The sequence below is a fragment of the Anser cygnoides genome, chromosome 1, assembly GCF_040182565.1.
Source record: "Anser cygnoides isolate HZ-2024a breed goose chromosome 1, Taihu_goose_T2T_genome, whole genome shotgun sequence".
Classification (NCBI taxonomy): Eukaryota; Metazoa; Chordata; class Aves; order Anseriformes; family Anatidae; genus Anser; species Anser cygnoides.
The window spans coordinates 144,546,349-144,572,102 of NC_089873.1; the positions used below are offsets into that span (position 1 = coordinate 144,546,349).

General features: G+C 39.4%; 1 long non-coding RNA gene across 2 annotated transcripts in view; it reads left to right on the forward strand.

Moving 5' to 3' along the window:
- Positions 1–25,754, forward strand: part of LOC106041635 (uncharacterized) — a 124,135-nt gene that overhangs the window by 53,954 nt on the left and 44,427 nt on the right. For both annotated transcript variants that reach the window (XR_007157669.2, XR_007157668.2), the window contains one exon: positions 23,112–23,173. This is a non-coding gene — a long non-coding RNA (uncharacterized lncRNA). The remainder of the gene's footprint in view (positions 1–23,111; positions 23,174–25,754) is intronic.

Consider the following 25,754-nt stretch of genomic DNA (forward strand, 5'->3'; position numbering starts at 1 on the left):
TCTACTGTATTTGCTCTTTCCACACTGGTATTCCAGGTGATGTTCCTGTTTCATTGCCATTAAGGCTATGAAGTCTTTATTCTGGTTTAGACACTTTTCCCATGCAGTCACTTTCACCTTCCATTCTTTTGACATGCTTATATCATCTGCCTGCCTATCTAGTAATGCATATTGACGTGTAGGGACCTTATAGTATGTAGGGGAGTGGATGCAATCTAAATGTTATTCCCTCTATTTATACGTCTGAACACTGCACAGTGCTGCCTGGACATTTCTATTCAGCTTTGCATTTTTTTTCTTTATGTCCAGATTCTGATTTCCTTCTTTCTGATATTCCCCACCACTGGCTACATTATCCATATTCAATCAATCATTTTCCAATTAAACTTTTGCCTGTACACAGATCTAGCACTGTTTTGACTTAAATCGATTTAAAATCGGTTTCATTAATTCAGTACAAACTCTATGTAGACACATTAATGTTGGCTTACAAGCAGCTTATTTTGGTTTACTTTTAACTCAATATAAGTTAAACCATGCTCTGTCAGGCTTATATTGATTTAAAAGAGCTGACACAACCTATTTCACTGTTTTAGCTACATCGATTTTAAATCCCATTCTTAGTTAAACCAATGCAATTTGCACATAGACAGTCCCAAATTTTGTTCCCAAAAAGTGTTGCTAATGTTCCTATGCATGGCCCTGTATAGATGTCCATTAGCCTCTCCTTTCTATTGTTAATGATTCTAAATAACGTCTTGAGGCAAACCTTGATTAGGTTGTTAACCAAGCACTCTGTGGCAGGCAATTTAGGATGATAGTTAGCACAAAAATTACTCCAGAATAAGGTGTGGTGTTGTTTTAATGCAGAATAGCTCTACTGGAACAGTTCCATGTAAAGACATTTGGGTGTCCTCGTGACAGCTTGAACAGAACAAGATGGATCCCCTGTGTTAGATCAGCCAGCCCAGGTGCCTTGGGCACCCCTACAGCACCTCAAAGGGCACAAGAAATCTGTGTTTACTCACTTGAATCATCCCTCCCTCTCATTCTGAAGTCAGAACTTTTTTATTTCTTTTCATTATTATTTTTGAGTTTAAATAATCTCCTTCCAAAGTAAATGGTCAGAAGGGGAGGGAAGGAGAGAGAGAGCAGGCAGGAAAGCAGGTGGGAAGGTAGGAAGGCAGGCAGGAAGGAAGGCAGGCAGGCAAGAAGGAAGGAAGAAAGGAAGATAGGAAGGAGGCAGGAAGGAAGGAGAAAAGGAGATCTAAGGATATTTTAGGCAGAACTGAAAAACAAGCAAGTTAGAGTCATCTCACAGTGGTATCTTATTTCACTAAGAAGGATCTTTCCAGTCCTTTACTTTGCAGGTGCACCTGTTTTGGGTCATGCCATACACGCAATGGCATGCTTCCTAATCTGTTATTTGGTACAAAGCTGCTCTGATTGCAGATTTGCAGAAACAGCATGTTAATCCTGAACTCTTTTCCAAGCCAAGCATAGATTTTGGACTGCTTAATCTAAAAACAGCAGTCACTGAAGATACCTGAGTGTTTCTAAACTAATATCTGTTGGGTGAAATAAAATTATATTTTGCAGAATGCAGGGCCTGATCTTCCAGGTGGTAAAACCAACCTGAAAATTGGCTAGCGAAAAGACTTCGCTAGGTTTACATGGTAGCACCAGTGTCAAAATTAAGCAATCAAGAGGAACCTGTTTTTACGCTGTGGTGCAGTGTAAATACAACTTGATTCGTTTTTCCTGAAAAACTTGATCAGCTTTTTCAGGAAAGGAGGTCTATCACAATTCATGTTAATTCTCAAAATTACCATGAGTACCAGACCTTCCTGAACTGCTGAGCTTCCAGCTGTTTGTGACTGTATGTGAGAGGCAGCTGTCTCATTGGTGCAACCCAAGCTTCCACCCTGCAATCCTGGAGGAATGCTCAGACTCAGCATAGCCCAGGCCAGCTATCCAAAGACCCTAGATGAAGGTATCGGGCTATCATGAAGTTATTCTAATCACTATTTTTTCCTCCATACATGCTCTGTGATGAATGAAGTGAGGACAATGGGCCCTTCCCAGATTTTCCCCTTCTCCTAACACTCTGTAATTCCACATACTTGTCTAGAGCAAACCCATTCCCAGTGGTTTCCAGAGCAGGAAGCAGTTGTTGTAAAGTGTATATATATTTGCACAGATCCTGGGACACAATTTGTTTCCCTGGTCCTTTCCCACAAGTCCCAAGTCAGTGACCCTTGCATAATTAAGGTAACTGAGGCCAGGACTCAATATTAGATCTGCATTATGCTCCAGAAGGCAGGACCTGGTTGACACCAAAAGATGTCTTGTTCAGAAGAGTAGGCTCTATATGTAGCCAGTTGAAAGCAGAAACTTCACTAAGGTGCTTTAGAGGACTGCCTTTCACTTTCTGTTGACTAAATAGGAAGCCTTATTAGACTAAGCTCCTACCTTAGGCACTTCATTTAAGTATCTGAATTTAGACGCTCCGAAGAGCCTTATGATTTTCTTTCTTTCAGGAATATTTTTGGTTTGATTGTCTTCCTTTAGGATGAAATTCATCCTTCTGTAGCAGCCCTATTCAAGATGGAGAACCCCTCCACTTCTTTGTAAGTTGTCATTCAAAGACTTTGTTTCAAAACAGATCAAACCCCATATAAAGCCCCATGAAGTCCTGCTCAGGTTTGGCTATCAAGCAAGATCACCGTCTTGGAAAATATCTGGACCTAGAGGGATGCATAGCGTTTAGTCTGACACATTGAGCAGGCATGAATTTGATCATACACTCCTCTGTCTCACTTTAGCCTAGACAAGAACTGTGATCCTGAAAAGAAATTCCCATGGGAAATTTGTCAGGCCTCCAAAAATTATTAAGTGTTACGTTAATAGCTTCTTTTCACTTGTCACCTTCTTGATTTGAGCTTTTACAGTTCATATTTTTGAACTTTCCTCTGCAGTCCAGACCATTAGGAATGCTTTTTAATTTTTTTCCCTTTAATAAAAACAGTGATTATCAGGTAATAACAGTATTTTTGAAGCTGAGGCATTAAAAATACTGATTGTTGCAAAATGCATGATTAAATCGCAAGTCTTACCAACACCATAAAGCATCTTTCTCTTCTCTTAAGACTAGTCTTCATACATGTGTTTGAAGCAATTTTGCAAATTAAACTGCATTTTTTTTCAATATACACAGAGTTGCATGGGTTAGGAAGAAAAATAGGGATGAACCCACGCCATGGATAAATGTTTTGAAACTGTGGATGGATAGATCATGCAGCCATCTATCTATCAATGTCAAAAATTCTTTGTCTGATTCATGAAATGTTATTTTTTCTTCACACAAAGATATATGGAGTGCTTTTTAAAACTGAAGTATGAATGTAGTGGATTGCAAAACCTTCTCTCCCTAAATTCACACTTGAAAATGATGTGCTGAAATTTTCAAATTGACCTAATTAAGAATATTGTGAAAAAAAAATGCAGAGACTTAATACAACAAATGAAATAACTTGGATTTAAAAAATAAAAAGTCAAGGCATGGGAATATTATCCTGAAATTAAACTCTTTAACATGGAAGATTGTCTCAGCTTCAGACAGTTTCAGGCCAATTCTTCCCAGACTGCAGCTATTACCTCGAAAAATTACATAACTTGCCTTTTTTCTGCAAATCGCTGAAGCCTGACTGGTGCTCCATTATTAACATCAGAGCTGTCAGCATCTCAGGGAGGCAAGAGAAGAAAGCAAAGCATTCCTACCAGCAGCAACAAAACCATGCTTGCACTTAGAGAAATCTTCCTTCAATCCTCTTTACACCAAGCAGAGAACTACTTAAAGTACAGCTGAAGGTGATATTCATTTCACTTTCACTATCTATAAGTTAGAAGTTTCTGTTAGATGTCTATAAGTTAAAGTCAGCTTGACTCCCTCTCTAGACAATGAGAAGAGAAAGGCAGATCCAGAGGGTGATTCATCCCATCTGAAGACAGGTATCCAGGAGAAATAGAAGGAATCACCCTTTGGAGATGCGTATCTCTTTCCAGTGACTACAAAGGGAATCTGTGGTGAGTGGTTTAAACTTGACGGCTAAAGTTCTGTGAGATGAAATCTAATCCTAAGCATAAATAACACAGATGGAGCTTTACTCGTCAGTACTAAAGAGAAGGTTATTAATGATGGTTATTAGAAGCGTTCTGCATTAAAAAATTCGCATAGTGGTGGGTGCTTATTAGCTAGCATGAATTAACCTGACTGTATTACTGCACGGCTATATCATCAGTGAGCCTCCATAAAAAGTAGGAATGGCAAACTTAGGAGGAGACCTTGGTTCCAAAAGGCCATCACACTCACGTGGGGCCCTGACCAACTTCCGAGTGCTCCTGTTTCTCTCAGTGTTTAACAACTGTCTCACAGTCACGACAGCCTTGGGCATCTCTGTTACCATCTTAGTGCCATTGTCCCCAGTCTAGTTGATATCCTAACAGCATGTCATGTTAGTTGACTTTTCAAATGACTGTGCATTTTACAGGAAGTGGGTAATAACACTTAAAGACTCAGAACATATTCCTGTCATATGATTTTCATTAACTTTCCAGGCCATCAAAGTAATACTCATTTCAGTTGTGGGTCTGAAGGCAGGCAAAAAATGCATTCACCTAGAAACCATAAGCAGTAGTCTGTGTGGCACCAACAGATTTGCTTTCACATTGCTTCAGACTAATCCCTTCTAGAGCAGATGGGGACTTGTGAAGTAACAGCTCTTGACCCTGACTCTCCTCTAGACTCCATACAATGTCTCTGTGACCCCAAAGTTTTCTTTATTTCAGTTCAAATACTTTGACATCAGACAGGGTTGTTCTGGAGCTAATGAGATTGGTGGGTCTTATACCATGGCATGCCGGGGGATCTGGCGTGATAGGGTGGTTCGAGGGTGCAAAGCCTACTGAAAACATGGCTGAAGTAGTGGGACTAATCAGCATAATGCAGGAGCAGGATTCTAGGACATGAGCTGGTCTCTGGCCCTTTTTAATACAGCTGTGTTGTGATACTCAAGTAGACCTTATCTGGTCATGGCTTTGGCTATATTAACGGAGGAAACCAAATTTTAGCTTTTGCTCTTCTAGCCCCTACTAGATAGGATGTCAAAATAGAAAGCATTCAAAATATCTCTACAGCCTGGGTATTTGTGTTTTCCTCAATAGCTTCTTGAAGACAAAAGTGGATGGACATAATTTTATGACCGTGCTCAAAATTTTAAAGGCTTTGTCAAATCAACCTTGCCACCATCCTCCCCTGAACTTTGCCATGGCCATCTATATAGCTAAGTTTCACTCCAGTAATTTTCCTCTGATTTAAGTCCATTTGAATAGAGAACAGAGTCCTCTACATGTAGTTTCAAGAGGCTTCTTTGGAAGATCTAAATTCATGTGTGTCTGAGGATTTCATCACTACTTGGATGTTCTGTCAGCTCTGTCTTTTAAATCTAGGTATTTTTAGTATTCTTAGTGTAACACATGCATGAAAAAATACTGTAGCTGTGAAAGTCCAGATTGTGCAATCTACTAACCTAGAAGGTAATGTCACTTTTATGTGCCCTATATTTTATTCATCCATAACTCAAATAAATGCAGATTTTTTAGAAATCTATCATTAGGTCTTGTCTTGCTCTCCAGTCCTCAGTGTTTGGAATTTGAGAATCAGGTCATCTATATAAAAGCTACAGTACATGCTTGTATGCTGTGCACCTTCAGTAAGCAACGCTACACAAACAAATATTATTTTACATCTTCCTATAAGAAAATTTTCAAAATATTGCAATTGGGTGGATATCATTTCATTGTTCATAAAGATATCAATTTGTTTTTCATGGTATTCTCAACCTTTAGGAAAATAAAAGTAAAAATCAGTAATGCATTTAAATCATCCATCTAGACAAAAAGATTTATAAAGTACCATTTACTCTGAATCTTTCACTCTAAGTTATCTAATGGTTTTCTAAAATTAGATGCTACTTTCAAAAAATCAAAACTGTTAGAGTTATTAACATAGCACCTTTTTAGGGAGATTGTAAAATACACAAATATCTGGGAGAATATACTAGCGGAACAAGTTTTATCAGATTTGAATTTGTTTAAAGCAACACATTAAAAGTACTGGCAAGGTTACATTTGTAGGAAGAAGCAAATTGGTTGAAACCCTGACCCCACTGAAATTAATGAGATTTCACCCTTTGTCTTTACTATTCAGACATGTCTCTAGTGACCATGACCATGAGAAAGATTCTTGCACAAGGACATTTGAAATGGTAGGCTCTGTCTCTTGAAACAGTACATTCATTTGGCATTTCTGTGCTTCAATATTTCTTGCAGTCAGTACACAATATGTGTCCCAGCTTGAAGGCATCTAATAGTTGATAGAAGATAAAAATAAATGTTGCTATTTACAGATCCAAAAATTTTTAAGAGCAGGAGTGAAAATGTTTTGACTGTTTCATAAAACAAGCGTGAAAAATGGCCAGTGAATCATTTTAAAGGGTCACTATTAAATATGCATTACCACAGCTAAATCCTAGCTAGAAATTGGAGCAGAAATTCAGTAATAAATAAATAAATAAATGTGTCAGATCTGCATTCCGCAGGCTCAGTTTCTAGTCTCAGGTATTGGAGTGTTGGGTCTTAAATGTTCCTGCCTTCTGTAACGGTATATCTAGCATCTCCTAAGATCTAGTTATTTTCATGGGGCTGCTACTTTCTTTCAATCTCTTGATTTTATGGGGTCAAAAGTCCACAATACATTCCAAGATGCATCTGACCCTTGTAAGCACAATGCATGAGATCTGAAGACAGACTAGATTTTGCCTGAAAGAGGGATCCAGGTTGCCAGAGAACATAAAACCACCACAAAAGATAGAGATGGTTGATATCTGGGGAGGGAGTAGAGGAAAGAAAGGAATAATTGAAGGAGTGAGATGGTTGGAAGGACAGTATGAGAAGTGCTTGGGTTTTACTTTGTGAGGCAATACAGCACTAAGTACACTGAGAAAAACCACATTGAGTTGTAAGACTTGAAGCTAGTACAATAAAAATGTTGAAAGAAAAGGAAGAGGGCTAGACCCAGGAAGACAGAAATGGACAAGGAGTTAAAAGAGATTTAGCAAAGTGTTGGAATGTTGAAAGCCTTCTGACATCTTTACTGAACAGCCAAGAGCCTGGCTGGCTCAAGGCACAAGAAACAGCAGGCAGTATCCCAGGACAGCAAACTGTTGGCTTTGCAGAAGTGTCCTGGGTCTGTGCCGGTTCTGCAGGAGGGCCAACTTGCTGCTTGCTCCTTCCCATGAGGCAGAAGCGGTAGGGACTGTTCCGTCTTTCCCCTGCAGCAGTAGTAGCTGAAAGGACACTTCTGCAGGCACCACAGCCCCCATCAGTGTGTCACCCTTACCCACCACATCCTGCAGTGGAGTAGCTCTCAACTGCTGTGGCATGAACAAAATTCAGTTTTGGCTCTAGTCCTGGAGAGCCCTAGTACCTCTGGTTGTCAGAAATACCGGTCATTACTAAATTTCCACCAGATTTAAGAATGATCTAGGGCAGCTGTCAGTGAAAAAATTTCACATTAATAATAAACAAATAAATAAATAAATAAACAATCAGATTCTTTGCTGATGACAAAATGCTCGCTGCCTACAGCCTGCAGCTCGGTGACCCTAGCTTCACCACGTGTCTAACTTATAGCATGTAAATAGGATGTTGTCTTCAAGGGCACAACATCTGTGTTTAAAGTTAGTCATATCTTGAAGTAATCTGCCAAAGACCTTCACTGATTAAAATGCTAAGCTTTAAAATCCTTAGCCAGCTATGATATGATTGGGACAAAGCAGCATGATTTGTTAATGGATAACCTATAACACTTTTCTTCAAGGGTTCCTTAAGTGCATCAGCAAAATAAGAGATTAAAAAAAAAAAAAAAAAAGTTGATTTAATGCATTTGGAGTTTCTGAAAGTTTTTTTGCACATTCATTTTCGGAAACTGTTAAAAAAGTAACAGCATGCAGGAGTACATTGGCTTAAAACAGTATATCATAAAACAGAAACTGCTTCATTTTCTAGTGAAGAAAGAGAGATAGAGAGAGAGAGAGTTAATATAGGGATATTCCAAAGTTGTACATTGCCACCAATATTGTTTTGTGTATTAGTGATTCTGAAAAACTGTGTGAACACTGTGCTGACCATGCTTAGGGATACCACAAAGAAAGGTATTACAACATTAAAGAAGTTTACTGAGAGCTCCAGAGAGCTGAAAAAAAAAAAGTGAGGTGAAAGGACAGCATGGTAGTAGACAAAATTCAAAGAATGCAGGTTAAAGTATGATGAAGGAGGAATCATTTGAACTACTGAGAGTTCTGAGTTTAAAGAGCGATGAGTTTAAAGAGCAGCGAGTATAAGTTAATGAAAGTACCTTCTGAAAGGGAGAAGTGGCGATTGCTGCTGTGTTATTTGCTGAAAAATGTTTGGCATTCTAGAAGGCATCAAAGAGGAAGAGAAAACAATAATACGGAAATTATTATAATGTTGGTATAGAGTGGCATAGCATTATTGGGCAAACCATCTACTTTTCAAAAGGTACTGTCTAAAAAAAAAGGCATAGAAAAAAAAAGAATTCAAAAATATTTGTGGAAATCATGAAATACATGAAATAGGGAGATAAAAAAGGACTTTTTCAAGAGAAGGCTAGATTCTTAGTGCTTTTGCATGTCAACTTTCACTATTGAGAACCCTCTCAGACCAGGACCACTGGTGTACTAGCAAGAGATACTGGCAAGTAGAGGTAAGATATCTATGTAGGCTCAGCACTGGACAAGGCCAGAATGGCTATTCTTATGTCAAAACAACTCGCATTACGATTAAGAACAACTCTTGTCCCTTTCTATATTCCCTGTCTACCCCCTGTCTACCCTCTGACCTCACTGGCTACATCAAACTTGACAGAGGGGTGAGATCTAAGAGATGCTCCAGTTCTTACAGGTTTATAGAGATCCAGGCAGAGGTGAGGTTACCCCTAAATATTCTGGTGGATAGATATTTGCACATTCTTAGAGGGGAGAACCTCCAGTGGAGAGTGACTTCCTAAGTGACCAAACACGTGAAAAGTTTCTATCAGCTCTGACACCTTCTTAGGAACCACGTGATTCATCAGTCAGGAGACAGATTCAAAACAACCCAGATTTCATTAGCTCCAGGTCTCAAGGGACTTCTTGTTTCAAAAATCAACTCATCAGCCATACAGAACTAAACAATCAGGCACAAGGATATGTCTTCACCAATGGGTAAAGGTACATCTGGTCTGCTCATTCATGGAACTCTTTAGGTGTTTTATAGGCAACGTTTAGGGTCAGGATCTTCTCTGTGCTTCAGGATTGGCATTGGGCAGGTGTCTGGAGATTGAATCGTGCTGAATACTTTTTCATGGAATCATAGAATGGCCTGGGTTGAAAAGGACCTTAAAGATCATCTAGTTTCAACCCTCCTGCTTTGGGCAGGGTTGCCAGCTACTAGAGCAGACTGTCCAGAGCCACATCCAGCCTGGCCTTGAATGCCTCCAGGGAGGGGGCATCCACAACCTCTCTAGGCAACCTGTTCCAGGTTGTTTAGGTCTCTCCTGGATGCTGGACTTACTTACAACCCTTTTCCTGAGCAGTGTAAAACAGTTGCTGGACTACTTCTATTCCAATCCTCTCCACAATTCCACCGTGAAAAAAAAAGCTTCAACTTCCTTTAAATTCATGAAGATCCTAATTGATCTGAGCCTCCAAATCATGAGCTCTAGGTGTTTCAGTCTTAAACACTGTTTCACATACCTGTTTGTGTAGACAGAGGCATGGATCTGACTATCTGTCCAAAGACCATGCAGTGCCATGGCCCATTGCTTGCAATTAAAAAATTTCTGGATACAAATTTATCTTTCCAATTTTATTTTCCTTTTCTTAATCAATAATAGCTAGTAACTTATTTTGTATCTTAGACTCTTAATGGCCTCCCTGTCATTCTCATCTGCAGTAAGATTTATTTTCCTTAATTCTGTTCCAAGCTCTTTCCTCTTTTGCAGCCTGATTATATCCTTATAATCTATCCATCAGCCCCTGTCTCTCCATTCTTTTCACTGTACTCTCTTTCTTACCCTATCATCACTTACTGGCAAATTCCCCATCTTGTCTTCACCAGCCTTTGAAATCACTTACTCCTCAGCAGCTACTCATCACCTTACCACCTCTTTGACTCTTTTTTTTTTTTTTTTTTGTAAGTCAAGCTGTATCAATAATGATAAATAAATGGTCTTGGGGCTGTCCTCTGCACTGAGACAAACTGGCACAGTGACACTCATTCACATTCTCTTATCTTCTGAGATAGGCTGGCCAGAGCCAAAGCCCTAGAAATGGATATAGGTCTCTGCTAATTCCCAAACCCTGCCCAGGAACTGTTTGAAGACTACTGGATGACTCAGGGCAAAACCATGTCAGGACCATTCAAACTTCCTGAAATGGACAGTCAAGTTACAGTACCATCTCCGGTGCTGTTAAATTTATTACCACAGCCGTATTCACCAGCAGCAGAAACAACATTTAAGGCAGTGACATACATAACAGCTGACTCCTGTGGTTTGCAATAACTGTAATTCTAAATCAGAATCAAGCCTTCCCCGCCCGCCCCCCCCCCCCCCCATGTAAACTGATTTCGAGTTTTGAAATCAGGCTTCCCAGCTGCTGATAGCTTTAAAGCTGCCTGAAGCTGAGCCAGCTTCTCTGCTGAGCAGGCAGTATGGTTTCTTGCCATAAATGAAACAACTTGAAAGGCAGCCTGTTGACTGTGTAAAGGATGGATGTACGGGACTTTTGTTCAGAGTCAATGTTTTTCCTGCCATCTTCCCTAAAGAGATATTAAACCTGGAAACCAGCAGTTTCATAGACAAATTCTAGACTCAAGCATAATCAAATAGCCTCAGCACAGCAAGTTACTGCACATCAGTTAGTCTGTGGCAAATGTCCACCACAACTATGAGATAACGTGACATACGTTAGTCCACAGTGAAAAGGGGCTAACCTAAGCCAAATTACTCTGACTATGCCATGGGCTAAGAGCATTTGCATGGGCAGTTATTGAGACTCAGCTGATGCATGGTAACAGTTAACCAGAGTAATTTGATCGTGTGTCTGGTCTCAAAGACAAAATAGACTCTAAATTGCTAGTATGGTATATGGGAGTTGTAGCCATGGCATTCTGTTACACTACCATCTGACCTAACAAGAATGTAAAAGATACGCTCCCTTCCACCATTATATTAACACAGAATTTTTACCAGCCTGAATTACAAAAACAAAAAAAGTGCTATATTTAAACCTATAAAAATGCAGTTTATTCCTCTTTGATAAGGCATAACTTTTTTTAGCAATTGTAATCTGTAACATTACAGCCTTAGGAGGTAATTTACTAAATAGGACAAAATTAGCTGATTTTTGGACCATTTAAAGGAACATTTTTGTTGAAAGCATATAAAATGTATTAAAGTAATCTCTAAAGTCTTTACCCCTGCTTGAGATTTTAATTTACTCAGAGCTAATAAATTATCCCCTTTCAGAAGCTATTGAAAATTTTCACTTACATCCTTTTTAAAACTTAATGTGCTCAATTGAATCCTGAGCAATTTAAACACACACACACAGAACTTGAGGTGGTCACTCCACCAAGGTGAAGGCTGAAAAGAGGTTAGATTAGCACTAACTCCTCTGCCCTTTGGGATTGCCGGGGTGCTATTAATGAATGTGAATTCCCTCCTCCCCCGGAGCCCTCCCCCTTCACACGCGCTGGTCTGGCTGTCAGGTAATTACTTTTCCACAACAGCATTTAACAAAACGCCCTGTTCAAAGCCTGGGCCCATTTGCTCTCCAGCTGAAGGATGCGGCTGTGATCAGGGAAGGGAGCTGTGGATCTGGGTCACCCCGGTGCTCAGGTTAGCTGGGACACAAAGGCTTGCTTCATCTCAAGCAGGGCTCTGTGTTACAGTTGTGCACCTATCAGAAATATTTTTTCAGGCTATCAATTATTATATTTGAGCATTCATCCTGGCTCTAGGGAGCCCTTAGCAAGCTGTAGCAAAAATCAATCCAGTTTTACAACTTTTACCTTGGCACAGCTCCAATTCTTTATCTACCTCACACAGTTATTTAAACACATGGTGGCTTCTTTTTTTCTTCTTCTTCTTTTTTCTTTTTTTATGGTGCATAGATATATTCTTAAGTAGGACTTGCCCTTGATGTCAGTAACACCATTTTTCCAGGTGAGTTTGAGTAGGGTTTAAGCTGTGATGCTGCTTTGGTGACAATCGGGGCGCCCTTGGTGAGGTTCGTGTGGCCGGGTAGGATGCACCCACGTCTCCCAGGCATCGCGTGTTTCTCGTGGTGGCAGCAGCCGGAGCTCCTTATTTCAACAATCTTGCACGTGGGTCGGAGCCCACTCTCCTTCAGATTGCTTTAAGATTGCCAGCAGCTGCAAGTAATGGCATCTGAAAATTTCACCACATGTTTATTTCCAGCTTTATTTTTCCAGTGTGGACCTGATCTGGGAGGTTACCAGGCTGGACTTCCCCTTCTGCATGTGTGCGTGCATGAGGTAGCTTTGCCCACCTTGTCAGGAGGTGTTATGAATCAAAGCAGCAACCTTTCAAAAGGCAGACACCACCACTCTCTCAAAAGGTGACTGCCTCCCAGATGGTAGGGAAGTTTGGATCGCAGAAAACAGTCTTAGATATTACTGTGTTAGTGTAGGCTGCAAAAACAGACAGCAGATGCTGGGCTTCAGTGGAGTTATGAAGGAATAAGCATTAAAGAAAAAAAAATCTTTCTTAGAGCTGTACTTTGAAGGGGTTTAATGTTTATTTTAGAAGCAGACCCAGTTTCCATTTCCCTATTGAACATGCATGCAGAAGCTCAGAGAGCCACTAATCAGATTGCATGGGTCTCCATGTTTCTTATTCTCTACTTTTTAGCTCCAAAATGTGTTTTACATGTTACAATCATTTTATTAAATTCCTTCACAGCAGTTAGCTGAGAGGTATCCTTTCATTTACACCATGCAAGCTGATACAGAGCAAATGCTGGAAAGTCCACAAAGCATGGGTTTTACTTCCTCCTTACAGGCTACCTGCAGAACCCAGCTGTGGACCTGGCCAGAGACACTCTGTCAGAAGGGGCATAAGGGCCAAGGTGGCCTTAAGTAAGGTAACTCGTGAGGTTTTACCTCCTTCTAAGCACTATAGAGTGAGCATACAACCACCTTTGAGTGTGTTTTCATTTAGGCTTAAAAATGAAGTAGGAGATAGCTTGATCAGTCCTATGGATAATTATTCCAACAAAATGGCTGATTATTACTTGTTTCTTTTTTTTTTTTTCATTTTTAGGGCTCATTTCTCTGTCTCTCCTTTAAATCGGTATTTACAACAACATGCAAATGGTAGGTACCATAAATCAAGGTTTTGGACACTTGCAAATTTATTTTTTTTTTTTAAAAAGGAAGGCTTATTCTTTTTGAACTCTTTCGTATTGGTAACTGTCTTTCACCTACTTAATTGGATATTTATTTATTTTTAAATTTTTTACATTACTTAGAGTCTGTAGTGTTAGGCATTTGACAGCTAGCAGTATTTTAGGAGCAGATGAGACAGTTCATCTGCACATACTAAACATCTGAGTTCTTTTATAATAAAAAATATTAAAATATAAAATAACATTACTGAAAACAGATTTTGTGCTTTTTTCTTTTTTATGTGAAAAAAATACAGAACAAGTAAAAATTCTAACCTCATTTTAGGCAAAAGAGGACTGGGTGGTTGGAGCCATTCTCGTTTACTTGTGAAATCAAACTTTGCAGGGAAAAACAAGGGGGATTTATATTTTGTGACTCATGTTTAAAAAAAAAAAAAAGAAATCAAAATTTGAGTTCAAGCTTCTGATTTCATTTCCCAGTTAAGGCTGGACTGCTTGCTGGAACTTTCCTAGCTTTTGTTGATTTCTGTCATTCAAGAATCATGAAGTAAATATTTATTAACATGGGAACCCTCCTCCCTTCCTGCCCTTCAGATTTGTGCTTCTTATGCTAATGAACTTACTTTAACAAGGGAACCACATTCCTCCTGGGTCTGCATCAGTTCTGGTGCCAACGCATTAGTTATTTAAATGTAGTTTTATATTAATTTTTCATATTGTAATGCATTGTTCCCTGCAAATATACGTGTAGCTGATTTTCAAGAGTAAACAAATATGTATTAAAGATATTGCTAGCTGAAAACCTTTCATATTTCCTTTTGCTTCCTGTGATGACGGTGGTCATTTCTCGCTCTTGCCCTCTGAATTTTCTCAATCATCCTCTTTCCCTTCTACACTTCTTTTGTAGTGACCACCACCAGGGATTTCCTTTCTGTTTTCTGAAGCAAGCTATTGATGCAGATAAAGAATTCTGAAACTACATATTTTCTGTGTGTTCAGCATTTGTCTTTAGCATCCTCAAAGTCCAACATAAAGGCTTGCAGTCTTTGAATTGCATAACCCAGCAAATGAAACGGGAGTTTAGCAAAAGCTCTTGAAAAACAACGTTAGTAGCACAGCAGTGATACTTAGGAAAATATAGAGAAGGAAAATATAGGAACTCTACCATGGTCTTCCTACTTAATTAGAAATAAAAGAGGTATACTAACAAAATGCTTGCAGATGTATTTGTATGATCTGTATGAACTATATCATGAGAAATATTGTTGCTTACCAATTAAGTAAAAATGACAACTACTGTTCTATGTGGTAGGCAGGGGAACTGTTGCTTCCAAAAGATATACTTTTAGACCAAAAATTGGGAACTAACTCCATCACATGTCATTTTGCCAGGGCTACCATGTATCTTTTTGTATGTATATTTATATATATATATATATATGCATATATATATTTATTATTTATGTATATTTAAAGGGGGTGGGGGATGTCTGGATACACCCAGGATGCTCCATTCTGTGTCATTTAAAATTATCAAACATTTTGACATCAGGAATGGATAGCTATTATGCAATCCACCATAATGTTGAAGGTTTTGACAATGTTTCTCAAGAGTCCTAAAGACACATATACATGAAACCAATGAACTATTATTAACTGAGGTGTATGTGAAGCATCACTTTATGAGTCTCTATTCTAAAGAAATAGAAGACAGTTAATGAGTCCCCAGTCTTTGAAAAATACTTCACAAATGATTCAGGGAGCTACAGACCGAGAAGTCTGACTTCTGTAACAGGTAAATAAAAGAAACTTTTAGACAGAATTAATAGATATCTAGATAAATGTAATATATTTGGGGGAGGAATCAACTGGGCTTTTGTGAAAGGAAATCCTCTTTCACAGATCAACAAAAGTTCTCTGAGGAGTCATAAAGGTTATCGGTAATGGGGACCCAACAACTCTGTACTTAAATCTTGAAAAAGTATTCAGTAAAGTCCCTTAAAAGAGATTTCTGGAGAAATTAAGCTGCATGGGTAAGGGGGAAGGCCCTTTCATGGATTAATAATTGGTTAAAAGAGAGGAAAAAGTAGGTAGGAATAAATGGTCAGTTTTCACAATGGAAAGCTATTAATAGCAGGGTTCTCCAGGGCCCTTGGTATGAGTGTTATCCAATGTATTAATAAATGACCTCAAGCAGAAAGCACATAGTAAGATGACAAAGTGCATGAGTGGTACAGAATAACTCAGGACACTCAAAAGTGATACTAATGACAGAGTATTTCAGAAGATTTTCACATAGTGACTTGTCAATGTTAAATGAAATTCAATGACCACAAAGTAGTATGCACATGGCATGGAATAATGTGCTATGAACTAACTATTACCACTCAGGAGTGACATGTTACAATTGAGGATGGTTCTCTGTAAACATTAGTTCAATAATGAGAAGCAGCCAAAAAGGAAAAAAAAAAAAGAAAAAGAAAAAAAAACACTAATCCTGAGTATTGCATCCTGTTTAGCTTAATATGAGATAGTATGAAATTTAGGAAAAAAAGTGGTAGGAAGAAGCAAGTTAACAACAGTGCTCAGTAAAATAGAAAAGCTTCTCTACAAGGCTGGATAGCCTGAAACTCTTTAGCAGCGGGGAATATGACAGCCATTTAGGAGTCCATATGGAAAAAGGGAATAAGAACATCATTTTCTATAATAGTAGAACAAGTGGTCACCCACAGAATATATTCAATGCCAGATTTAAAACAGATGAGAAAAGCACTAGTTTTTCTCCACAAATGAATAAAATGGTGGAATGCATTGTCAGAAGATTCTGGGAGGCCAGAAAAATAGGTGCATCTTAACTGATATTAGAAAAAATAATGGATATTAAATCCATCAGTTTCTCTTAGGTACATCCTAGGTACATACAAAAAATAAATAAATCTACACTGCTCATTGCTCAGCTCTTGGAAGGATCACTTTGCTCTTAAACTTTTCTACACTTATGCATGTCAGCTCACTTTAAGAATCGTAGAATCATAGAATATCCCGAGTTGGAAGGGACCCATAAGGATCATCAAGTCCAACTCCTGGCACCACACAGGTCTGCCCAAAGTTTAGACCATGTGACTAAGTGCACAGTCCAATCTCTTCTTAAATTCGGACAGGCTTGGTGCAGTGACTACATCCCTGGGGAGTCTGCTCCAGTGTGCGACCACCCTCTCGGTGAAGAACCTCTTCCTGATGTCCAGCCTAAACTTCCCCTGCCTCAGCTTAACACCATTCCCGCAGGTCCTATCACTGGTGTTTACAGTGAATAGGTCACCTGCCTCTCCACTCCCCCTCACGAGGAAGTTGCAGACCGCGATGAGGTCCCCCCTCAGCCTCCTCTTCTCCAGGCTGAACAGGCCCAGTGCCCTCAGCCGCTCCTCATACATCTTCCCCTCTAGGCCCTTCACCATCTTCGTCGCCCTCCTCTGGACACTCTCCAACAGTTTAATGTCCTTTTTGTACTGTGGTGCCCAGAACTGCACACAGTACTCGAGGTGAGGCCGCACCAGCGCAGAGTAGAGCGGGACAATCACTTCCCTCGACCGACTAGCGATGCCGTGCTTGATGCACCCCAGGGTACGGCTGGCCCTCCTGGCTGCCAGGGCACACTGCTGGCTCATATTCAACTTGCTGTCAACCACAACCCCCAGATCCCTCTCTGCGGGGCTGCTCTCCAGCATCTCGTCGCCCAGTCTGTACGTATAGCCAGGGTTGCCCTGTCCCAGGTGGAACTGGAGAGGAGAGGAGAGGAGAGGAGAGGAGAAGAGAGGAGAGGAGAGGAGAGGAGAGGAGGGGAGGGGAGGGGAGGGGAGGGGAGGGGAGGGGAGGGGAGGGGAGGGGAGGGGAGGGGAGGGGAGGGGAGAGGGAGAGGGAGAGGGAGAGGGAGAGGGAGAGGAGAGGAGAGAGTTAGAAGGCACTTACAAAGATCACCAAATCCAATTACCTGACCACTTCAAGGCTTACTCAGATTTAGAGCATATTTTTAAGGGTGCTATCTAAATGTCTCTTGAATGCTGACAGACATGAGGCATCAATCAGCTCTCCAGGAAGCCTGCTCCAGTGTTTGACTACCCTCACGGTATAGAAATTTTTCCTCATATACAGTCTGAACCTCCTCTAGTGCAGCTTTGTACTGTTTCTGTATGTCCTATCATTGGTTACCAGGGAGAAGAGATCAGTACCTCCCTCTCCATTTTGCCTCCTCAGGAAGTTTTAGGGAGCAATGAGGTCATCTCTCAGCCTTCTTTTCACTGAAAATCAGATAGCTATAGTTGAACAAATGTCAGTAACCTTTTTTTTTTTTTTTTTTTTTTGGTGAAAGAAACCACCAAAGAAGGACAAAGCACTGACCATTTATATTCTCAAGGGTTTGGTAGTTGTGCTTCTATTAGAAGTATCCAGGTGGGAAAAGACAAAGCAGTGAAGGTGTCTTTGCTCTTCAGTCTATGCTAACAATCAGTCAAGCAGGTCCTGAAGTATATCTCAGTTATGTGCTTATGCTTTTGTTGTCCCATGGCAATTAGTTTTCTTCTTCTTCATCTTTGACTTACAAGTGTCAATCAAAAAGGACCATACATCCTTATCATTCTCCTTTTTGTTTTAATGCATATATCATGAAGATTATATTTTGAAATATCTCCCATGTCTCACTCTTACTTTTATGTCCATTTTAGTAACTAAAATAACTGGGAAGGACTATTGTCAGGAAAGAACCTGATAAAACATGGAAAATACAGTAAGACGCAGTGCAAAAAAAAAAAAATGTTACATAAACCAGGGCAACTGAAAAAGTTTTTTAGTATATATTTTTTTCTCCATAGCTACTGAACTTTACCCATCAATGAAATAAATAAGTTTTCTTCATCCCCAGTGACTGCAGTCCTATCTTACAATAAGATTGAATTCTAGCATCATAAACTAGCACTTAGAATTAACATTAGGAGTCTGCTAACCAACCCTATAAAATGCCAACTGATTAGATTCTATATCTAACTCTCAATAACTGTCATTTGTCTTAAGTATTTATATTTAAATGTATTTGTTTAAACGGTTCTACGGTCATAGTACAGAATTACCTAGAAAGTTCAAAGGTAAGATGGAAAAAATGCTAGGTCATGACTCAGTTGTAGTTTTAAGAGTTGAACCTTCTTTTTTATTCTTGTTCTTTATTTTTTCTGTGTGTTGGATCATAACAATTCTTGTTGATTGGAAGATTTCCCTATACTGATTTTAAAGTAACAAGCTCTAGAGTTACTTAAGTATAGCAATGCACATTGTTTAGGAAACAGGAAAAAAACTCAGAACTGATTGGAACAGCCAATTCAGTTGAGTAAATGGAGTATGTTGAAGATGGATGTCTGCTTTTAAAGTACTCAGAAGATTCTCTTAGCTTAAACAGCTTCCCATAGGTTCCAAAATCTCATCCTTTCTGAGACACTCATGTTCCAGCATTACGTCTTGATGCACTGTAGGCCACCCTTCTTCAAGGTAGACCTTGTTGGTTTTTAGGTTTACACATCATAAGCCTTGCAAGTTACTCCCACCTTTTTAGTGATATGGGCTGGAGAGCTGTTTTGAGACTACTCTGCTTTGTGAGATGTGCAGAGGGTTGTAGATTTCCTTAGTTTTCCCAAGCACAAGGATAGCTGGGAGTCAGAAACACCTATAAAGAGGTGGGCTCTGCCTTGCTCACTCCTGCAAAGAAAGCACATGGGGCTCAAGAAATCTGCTACACAGAGCAGTTCAAGGGCTTGCAGACCTCTAGCAGGCTCACAGAATAGGTGAGATTGCTGTTAATGTGACTCTACTTTTGGAAATTGGGTCCTAAGAAGTTATTTCATTCCTTCCCACTACATTTTAGATCAGATTAGATCCACCTCCCTGTCTATCCCCTAACCAGACACAACAACAAAACCAGAAGTTACTGGAGGCAGGAAGACGGACTACAGAGCTGCTAAATGTCACATGCCAGTCAGCACACATCTGCTAATGAAGTTGATGTGTTTGGATGGGACAACCCAGTTTGCATTTGTCACGGAAGTGGGATGTTAGCAGTGTGAATGCTGTAAGGGACACATATGTTCCAGCAGGGTGGCCACCTCGTGCACCACCAGCTTGGTTGCTAGCCCTGGCCATGCCACCTCACGCAGAGACATTGCAAGGCAAAACTGTGAAGATGGACTCTTCCAACAACCCCATGCCATCCCCCACCTGGACCCTCCCTATTTACAGGCAGGCCAAGAGGAATTGCATGTCCTGCAGGAATATGGTTTTCATTTTCGTGGGTTTCTTCTCTGCTTCATGGTGATTTTGTCAGCCTGTCTATTGTTGAAGCTGCAAAATTGTTTTCTAAGTATCCCAGGATGTCTGCTTCTGATCATTCTTGCACTGTGAATTGTGTTGGCAATCCTCACTGGGGCAGATTAACAGCAATGGCACAGCTTTGACTTTTGTCCTATGAAATCCTCAAATTAATAGCCTACGTTATAACAAGCCAGTTCTTAATGAACATTGGGGTTGATTTTTTTTTTTTTTGGGGGGGGGGGCTTTTTGTGTAGTTATTGTTAATTATTTATTGTGACAAGAGTAGTTGCATCTCTTTTTGTAGTTTTTCTGTGGCCAAATGACTTTTTTTTCTTAAACTGTGCTGCTATTACTTTATGTGAATTGTGTATAAAAAAAAAAAAGGTCAGAAGGAAAGTGGTGAAGGGACTAAGTGGTATACGTGCTTCCTCTTTGTATTTTGACCCCCCCCCCAAAAAAAAAAATGTAAACAGAAGTTAAGAAAAACAAATATCAGCTAACTGTTCTTGACCATCATTCCTTCCCATTTCCTCATCTCTTCCATCACCCACCAATCAATTGACTTAACTTACATTCAGATCTCCCTCAATGCACTAACAACTCAGTATTTCTTTCACTTATAGACAGAAGAACCCAAGTGCTGTTGCAATCAGCTGCATAAAACAGCTCCCTATTGTCTTTTTAAAGAAGTTTACAACCCCAAGCACAGAAAGTTCAAATTTTTGTTGCCTATTTACTGGCATGTGAATTTATGAACATTAAGCTCTAAAGCTCAGTATAAACATACTAGCAGTGTCTTTTCACATGATATTGCCCACAGTTTTGGAGCAGAGTTCACATAGTATAGCACAGAATAATCACGTGGCTTTCATATAGGCTGGTACAGAGAAAGGTACTATGCCTGAAGAGATAAGCAATGATGTCTGGGATACCTTTGCTGAACTTAGAAGGAGAAAATTTGTGAAGAAAGATTGTATAAACTTGAATTATAACAAACTCCTGATATTAATCTTTGTTTAGAGTAGCTTTTGTCAATTAAAGTCATGAATTACTGCTGACTTCTCTCTCTAACACAATAGATTTATGTTAATTAATAAAACACTGCCTAGAGAGGATTTTTTTGTATGTAATGTATCTAGCCTTTCAGAAGGCTTTTGATGAAGTCACTCTATGAGAAGTTATTAAGTAAACTTGGTAAACAGGTAGTGACAGATAAGCCTTTTGGTGGATCAAAAACTGGCTAAGAAACAGGAAGCAAAAGCATGGCTAGATTTGTCATTTAATCTTATTTTCAAAAGATAATTAGCATCATACCCAGAAAAAGTTTTAGAGCTGCTGATATTCAAAATATAGCTCTAAGAACCTGACAAAATATATTTCTGTTGATAATGACACCTGTGTATTAATTCTTTAAAATGTGAGCTTGTCTCTACTGCATCCAAGTAAAAGCCATTTGTTCTAATACCATGATATCTTTGACAGTGGCTGTGGCAGCTGTAAAGGGATTAGAATCATAGAATCATTAAGGTTGGAAAAGACCTTCAAGATCACCTGGCCCAACCATCACCCTACCAATGTCACCCACTAAACCATGTCCCTAAGCACCAGGTCCAACCTTTCCTTGAACACCCTGGGGACGGTGACGCCACCACCTTCCTGGGCAACCCGTCCCAATGCCTGACTGCTCTTTCTGAGAAGAAATGTCTCCTAATTTCCAGCCTGAACCTCCCCTGGTGCACTAATATCTATGTCTGTGATACCCTGAAGAAGGTATTCCTCAGAATACCCTTGCAATCTACAACAGTTTGTAGTTTAGAGATTGGATCTTTCTGTGCAAAAATCTGTTATGGATTTATCTTTTATAAAGATAGATATCTATATAGGGAGTTCCTGTTGCTTTTCAAACAAATGTAAAATTTCTGGAATCCACAAATCTTGCAAGAAGCTCCACAGGCTAACTGTGCAGCCTGAAGAACCATCTCATTTTGGCATTGTGAACCTTTTGTACTTGAAAACGCAAGGAATGATCATTCCGTAGTTACTCACTTTCTGCTGCTGTTTATTTTATCAGCTGGTATAGTATCCCCAACTAGGCATTTCCTTTCCAGGATGATGAATGCTTGGGTAATTAATCATTCCTGGTATAGAATCAGTTCCATAACTTCAGTCATTCTTATCATCTTTTTCTGAACTTTTTGTAGCTTTACTATGTTCTAGTTGAAGTGGAAGGACCAGAAATACACACAGTATTCAAGATGCAAGTGCACGGTAGAGTTACCTAGCTGAATATATAATGTTTCCTGGTTTGTTTCTGTATTGCTCTCCTAATAGACACAGTTTCAGTTTCCTGGAAGGGCACAGTGAAGTGCCTTTCAACTGGGCACTGAGCTGACAGTTTCACTATTATAAATTCAGGTTCTCATTGCAGGTTAATAATAGCCAGTTCATAACCCTGCACAACATTTATACAGTTCTGTTTGGTTTATCTAACTTCTAATTCATCTGCTCTGAAATTCATCTGCAGTATCGTGCCTCAGTCTTGTAGAATTCTTCTGTAGTTCTTCACAGCTGACCTTTGTTTTTACTTCCCTGAATAACCAGGTGACATACAATACAATATAACCAGGTTATATACAATCAATAGAAATGCTATTTCTCATGAGTTCCCCCTGTCTTTTTAAATGATCTTTTATTCAAATAAGAAGATAGCAAATATAAGAAAATACATTTGCAGAAAACAAAAAATACAAAAACCAAACACAAGTTAGCCATGTGAAAGCATGACAACAATATAGGACATACACTTAAGAAAAGATCAGATCTTCAGAGTCAAAAAATAAGCTACAGTGTAAGAAAAAGGTACAGTTTAAAACAAAATTTTGTGTTCATAATCTGCTTTTTCAATTTATCAAGTATTTTGGATCAAATTTAACTTTTCTTATAGGTCCTAGTATCCTATCCCAAGGATAAAAGTATCAAGCCTGAGGTAATCTCTTTAAGGAAATCCTGAGGGACCAAAACATCATTTTCCTTTTTGCTTGTTTTTTGGCATTAGCACTTGCAAGTAAAATGAAAGACTTGATTTAAAATTCAAGGCCAGATCTTTAGAGGTGGTGGGCCTTGCATATCCCAGTGGTTTCAGTGAGATCAGTGCATTTCAGGACTCATTCCCAAAACTGGGCTTGATGCATTGTTTTTGTTTTGGTACAGCTCTACTATGGAGTAATCCGCTGAGAATTTACTGCCCTTTTGGATAATACTCCTGGTTTCATGTAAGTATTTGTCATTTTTTCCCTTGGCCTTGTCAAACTGAGCATGTTATTTTCTTGTTTGATAAGACATATATCACTTTAGGAATTAACCATTTATACATGAGTCAGAATGTAGACTGAAAAGTATAGATAGGGCTTTCTTCTGGCAATACTGTAAAAAAGTTCATATATTTTGTTCATTTCAGCCCCCACCCAAGCCCCCATTAAAGGAATTATCCCTGAAATAATTCACAGCATTGGCATTAAAACTGTCATCATACTTCAGGGTTAGCACTGTGGTGAAATAACTTCTCAGCAGTCTGCCAATCCACAGTTTTTTGGAAGACTTTGCTTTCTTGAGATTTTAAAAGGGGTTGTTTGTTTCTTGGTTTGTTTAATCGAAGAAAGCTTAAGCTCTGCAAAACCTGGTGAGTCTGCCCAGCAAGTTTCATCTTACCTTAGGTCTCATATTTATAACTGGTCAGCAGAAAGAAAATGTTACAAAAAAGCTCACCTAGGTGACTCAGTGTTTTGACTTACATAAAAGCCTGTAAGGAGACTGGTTTAAGTCAGAAAGGTGGCAGAGGAGGAAGGGATAATGCATCTAAACCTCTGTATTAGTGGTTTTTCCTTCCCCATCCTACTTGCATGCAGATGATTCCTGCAGTGGACGGAGATATTCTGCAGAGAGTCCCAGTCATTCACTCGCTATTAGTCTTGCTGGACTTTTCCAATATAGACAGCTGTAAGATCCCACTGACCAGTCAGAGTATAAACTGTAGCAGACCAATAACATGTGTGTAGTATTTCAAACATCTTTTAGAATTCCTGGTTAAAACATTTTGAAGAGTTCAACATTATCTCCTCAGAATACTTATAAAACAGATCCTTGGTGGAATTCATCCTGTTCTGTGCAACAGTAGCAGCACAAAGTCAGCTTAGTCATCTATATGAGGAGTTATCTGATGTACAGGAATACTGTAATAATGCAAGGCTAGTGTTTTGTTTGTTTGTTTTTTCCCTTTTTCCTCATGGCAAGTTCCACTTCAGCAATGTGGTATGACTTCCAGAGAGGAACTTACTGCGAGTTTCTGTGCCCCGGGTATTGCCTACCATCAGAAGGACTTCTCGTGGCTCTTTATAATTAACAATACCTCATAGTAGCCTTAAAGCTACCTTAAATTATGGTGAAGCCCAAAGGTCAACCCCAGGATACTGAGTTTCAGAGATGTGCTTCACTTCCTGTCATTTTCCCTAGAACTTGTTTCATATTACTTCCTCTTCTGAAGACATAGCCCAGCAATTCTAGTTTAGTTTTCCACCCTGATAGTAGGCAGACTTTTTTTTTTCCATCATCAGTGGAGATGGAGAGTGATTTTGATTAATGACTTCATTGTCCCCAGACAGCAAGAGACTTGCCTTTTTAGGTTTGCATCAGAATGGATGCTGAACACTGCGAGACTCTAACTGGCAGTAGAGCTCACCTGCTGAGAAGTGAGGAAATTAGTCAGAAAAAAATCGGTCTCAAAATAATACTGATTTACTTTAACTTCCACTAGAATGTCAGTTGATGCAAAAGTTTTCGTATGATTTCCTAGATTTTTTTTTTCTAAGACTGTACATGCAAAAAAAAAATGTTTATGAGAACCAACACGATCATAGGAATCATGTAAATCCTCATTTAATTTTCCATTTGGTATTTTTGCATGTGAACTTTTTAATGTTGAGGATAATTAAGCAGGGGGCACATTTCCAGTGATGTTAACATTAGGGTATTTTCATGCCAGCCCCTCCTCTTATCTCATTGAGAAGATTGGACTTGTCCCAAGAATTTCAGGGATACTTATTGGTACATAATAAGACTGCAACATAACATCACATGAGTATTAATTGGAGTCATAGCTCATGTGTGCACACTACCTCTTAAAACAATGAGATCTTTTAAATCTCAGGTAGTTCTGCTCTTCACAGCCAAGGAAAAATTTCTTGGGGGCAAGACGATCAACATCAGCTTTGGCTGTAGTAACTATGAAATTGTGGTGCCCAAGATCCTAAGGGAAGCAAGGAAAGTGAGTACCCAGATATAAACCCTGGAGTTCAGGAAAGCTGAATGCAACTTATTCAGGAAACTGTTTGGTGGGATACCATGAGAGGCACCTCTGAAGGCTGAATGAACTCTGGAAAGCTGACAGGTCTGCAAGGACAACCTCCTCCATGCACAAGTATAGGTAATCATGATACCCAGGAAAAATGTAGAGATATTAGATTAGGTTGGCTAAACAGGGAACTCACCCCTGAGTTTCAGTGTAACAACAACAACAACAACAACAATAATAATAATAATAATAATAATGTAGACTATGGGAGATGAAAATAGGGACAAGATACAAAGAATGAATGTATAAAATTTGGGCACATAATGATGGTGCTAGGAAAGCCAAAACTCATTTAAAGTTGATGCCTACAAGATACATAAAAAGTTTGGTATGCTGGACTGCATTAGGCAAAGTATTGCCAGCAGGTCCAGGGAGGTGAGCTTTCCCCTCTGGACTTGTGACACCGTACATAATGTGCCCAGTTCTGGGCTCCCCAGAACCAGAGA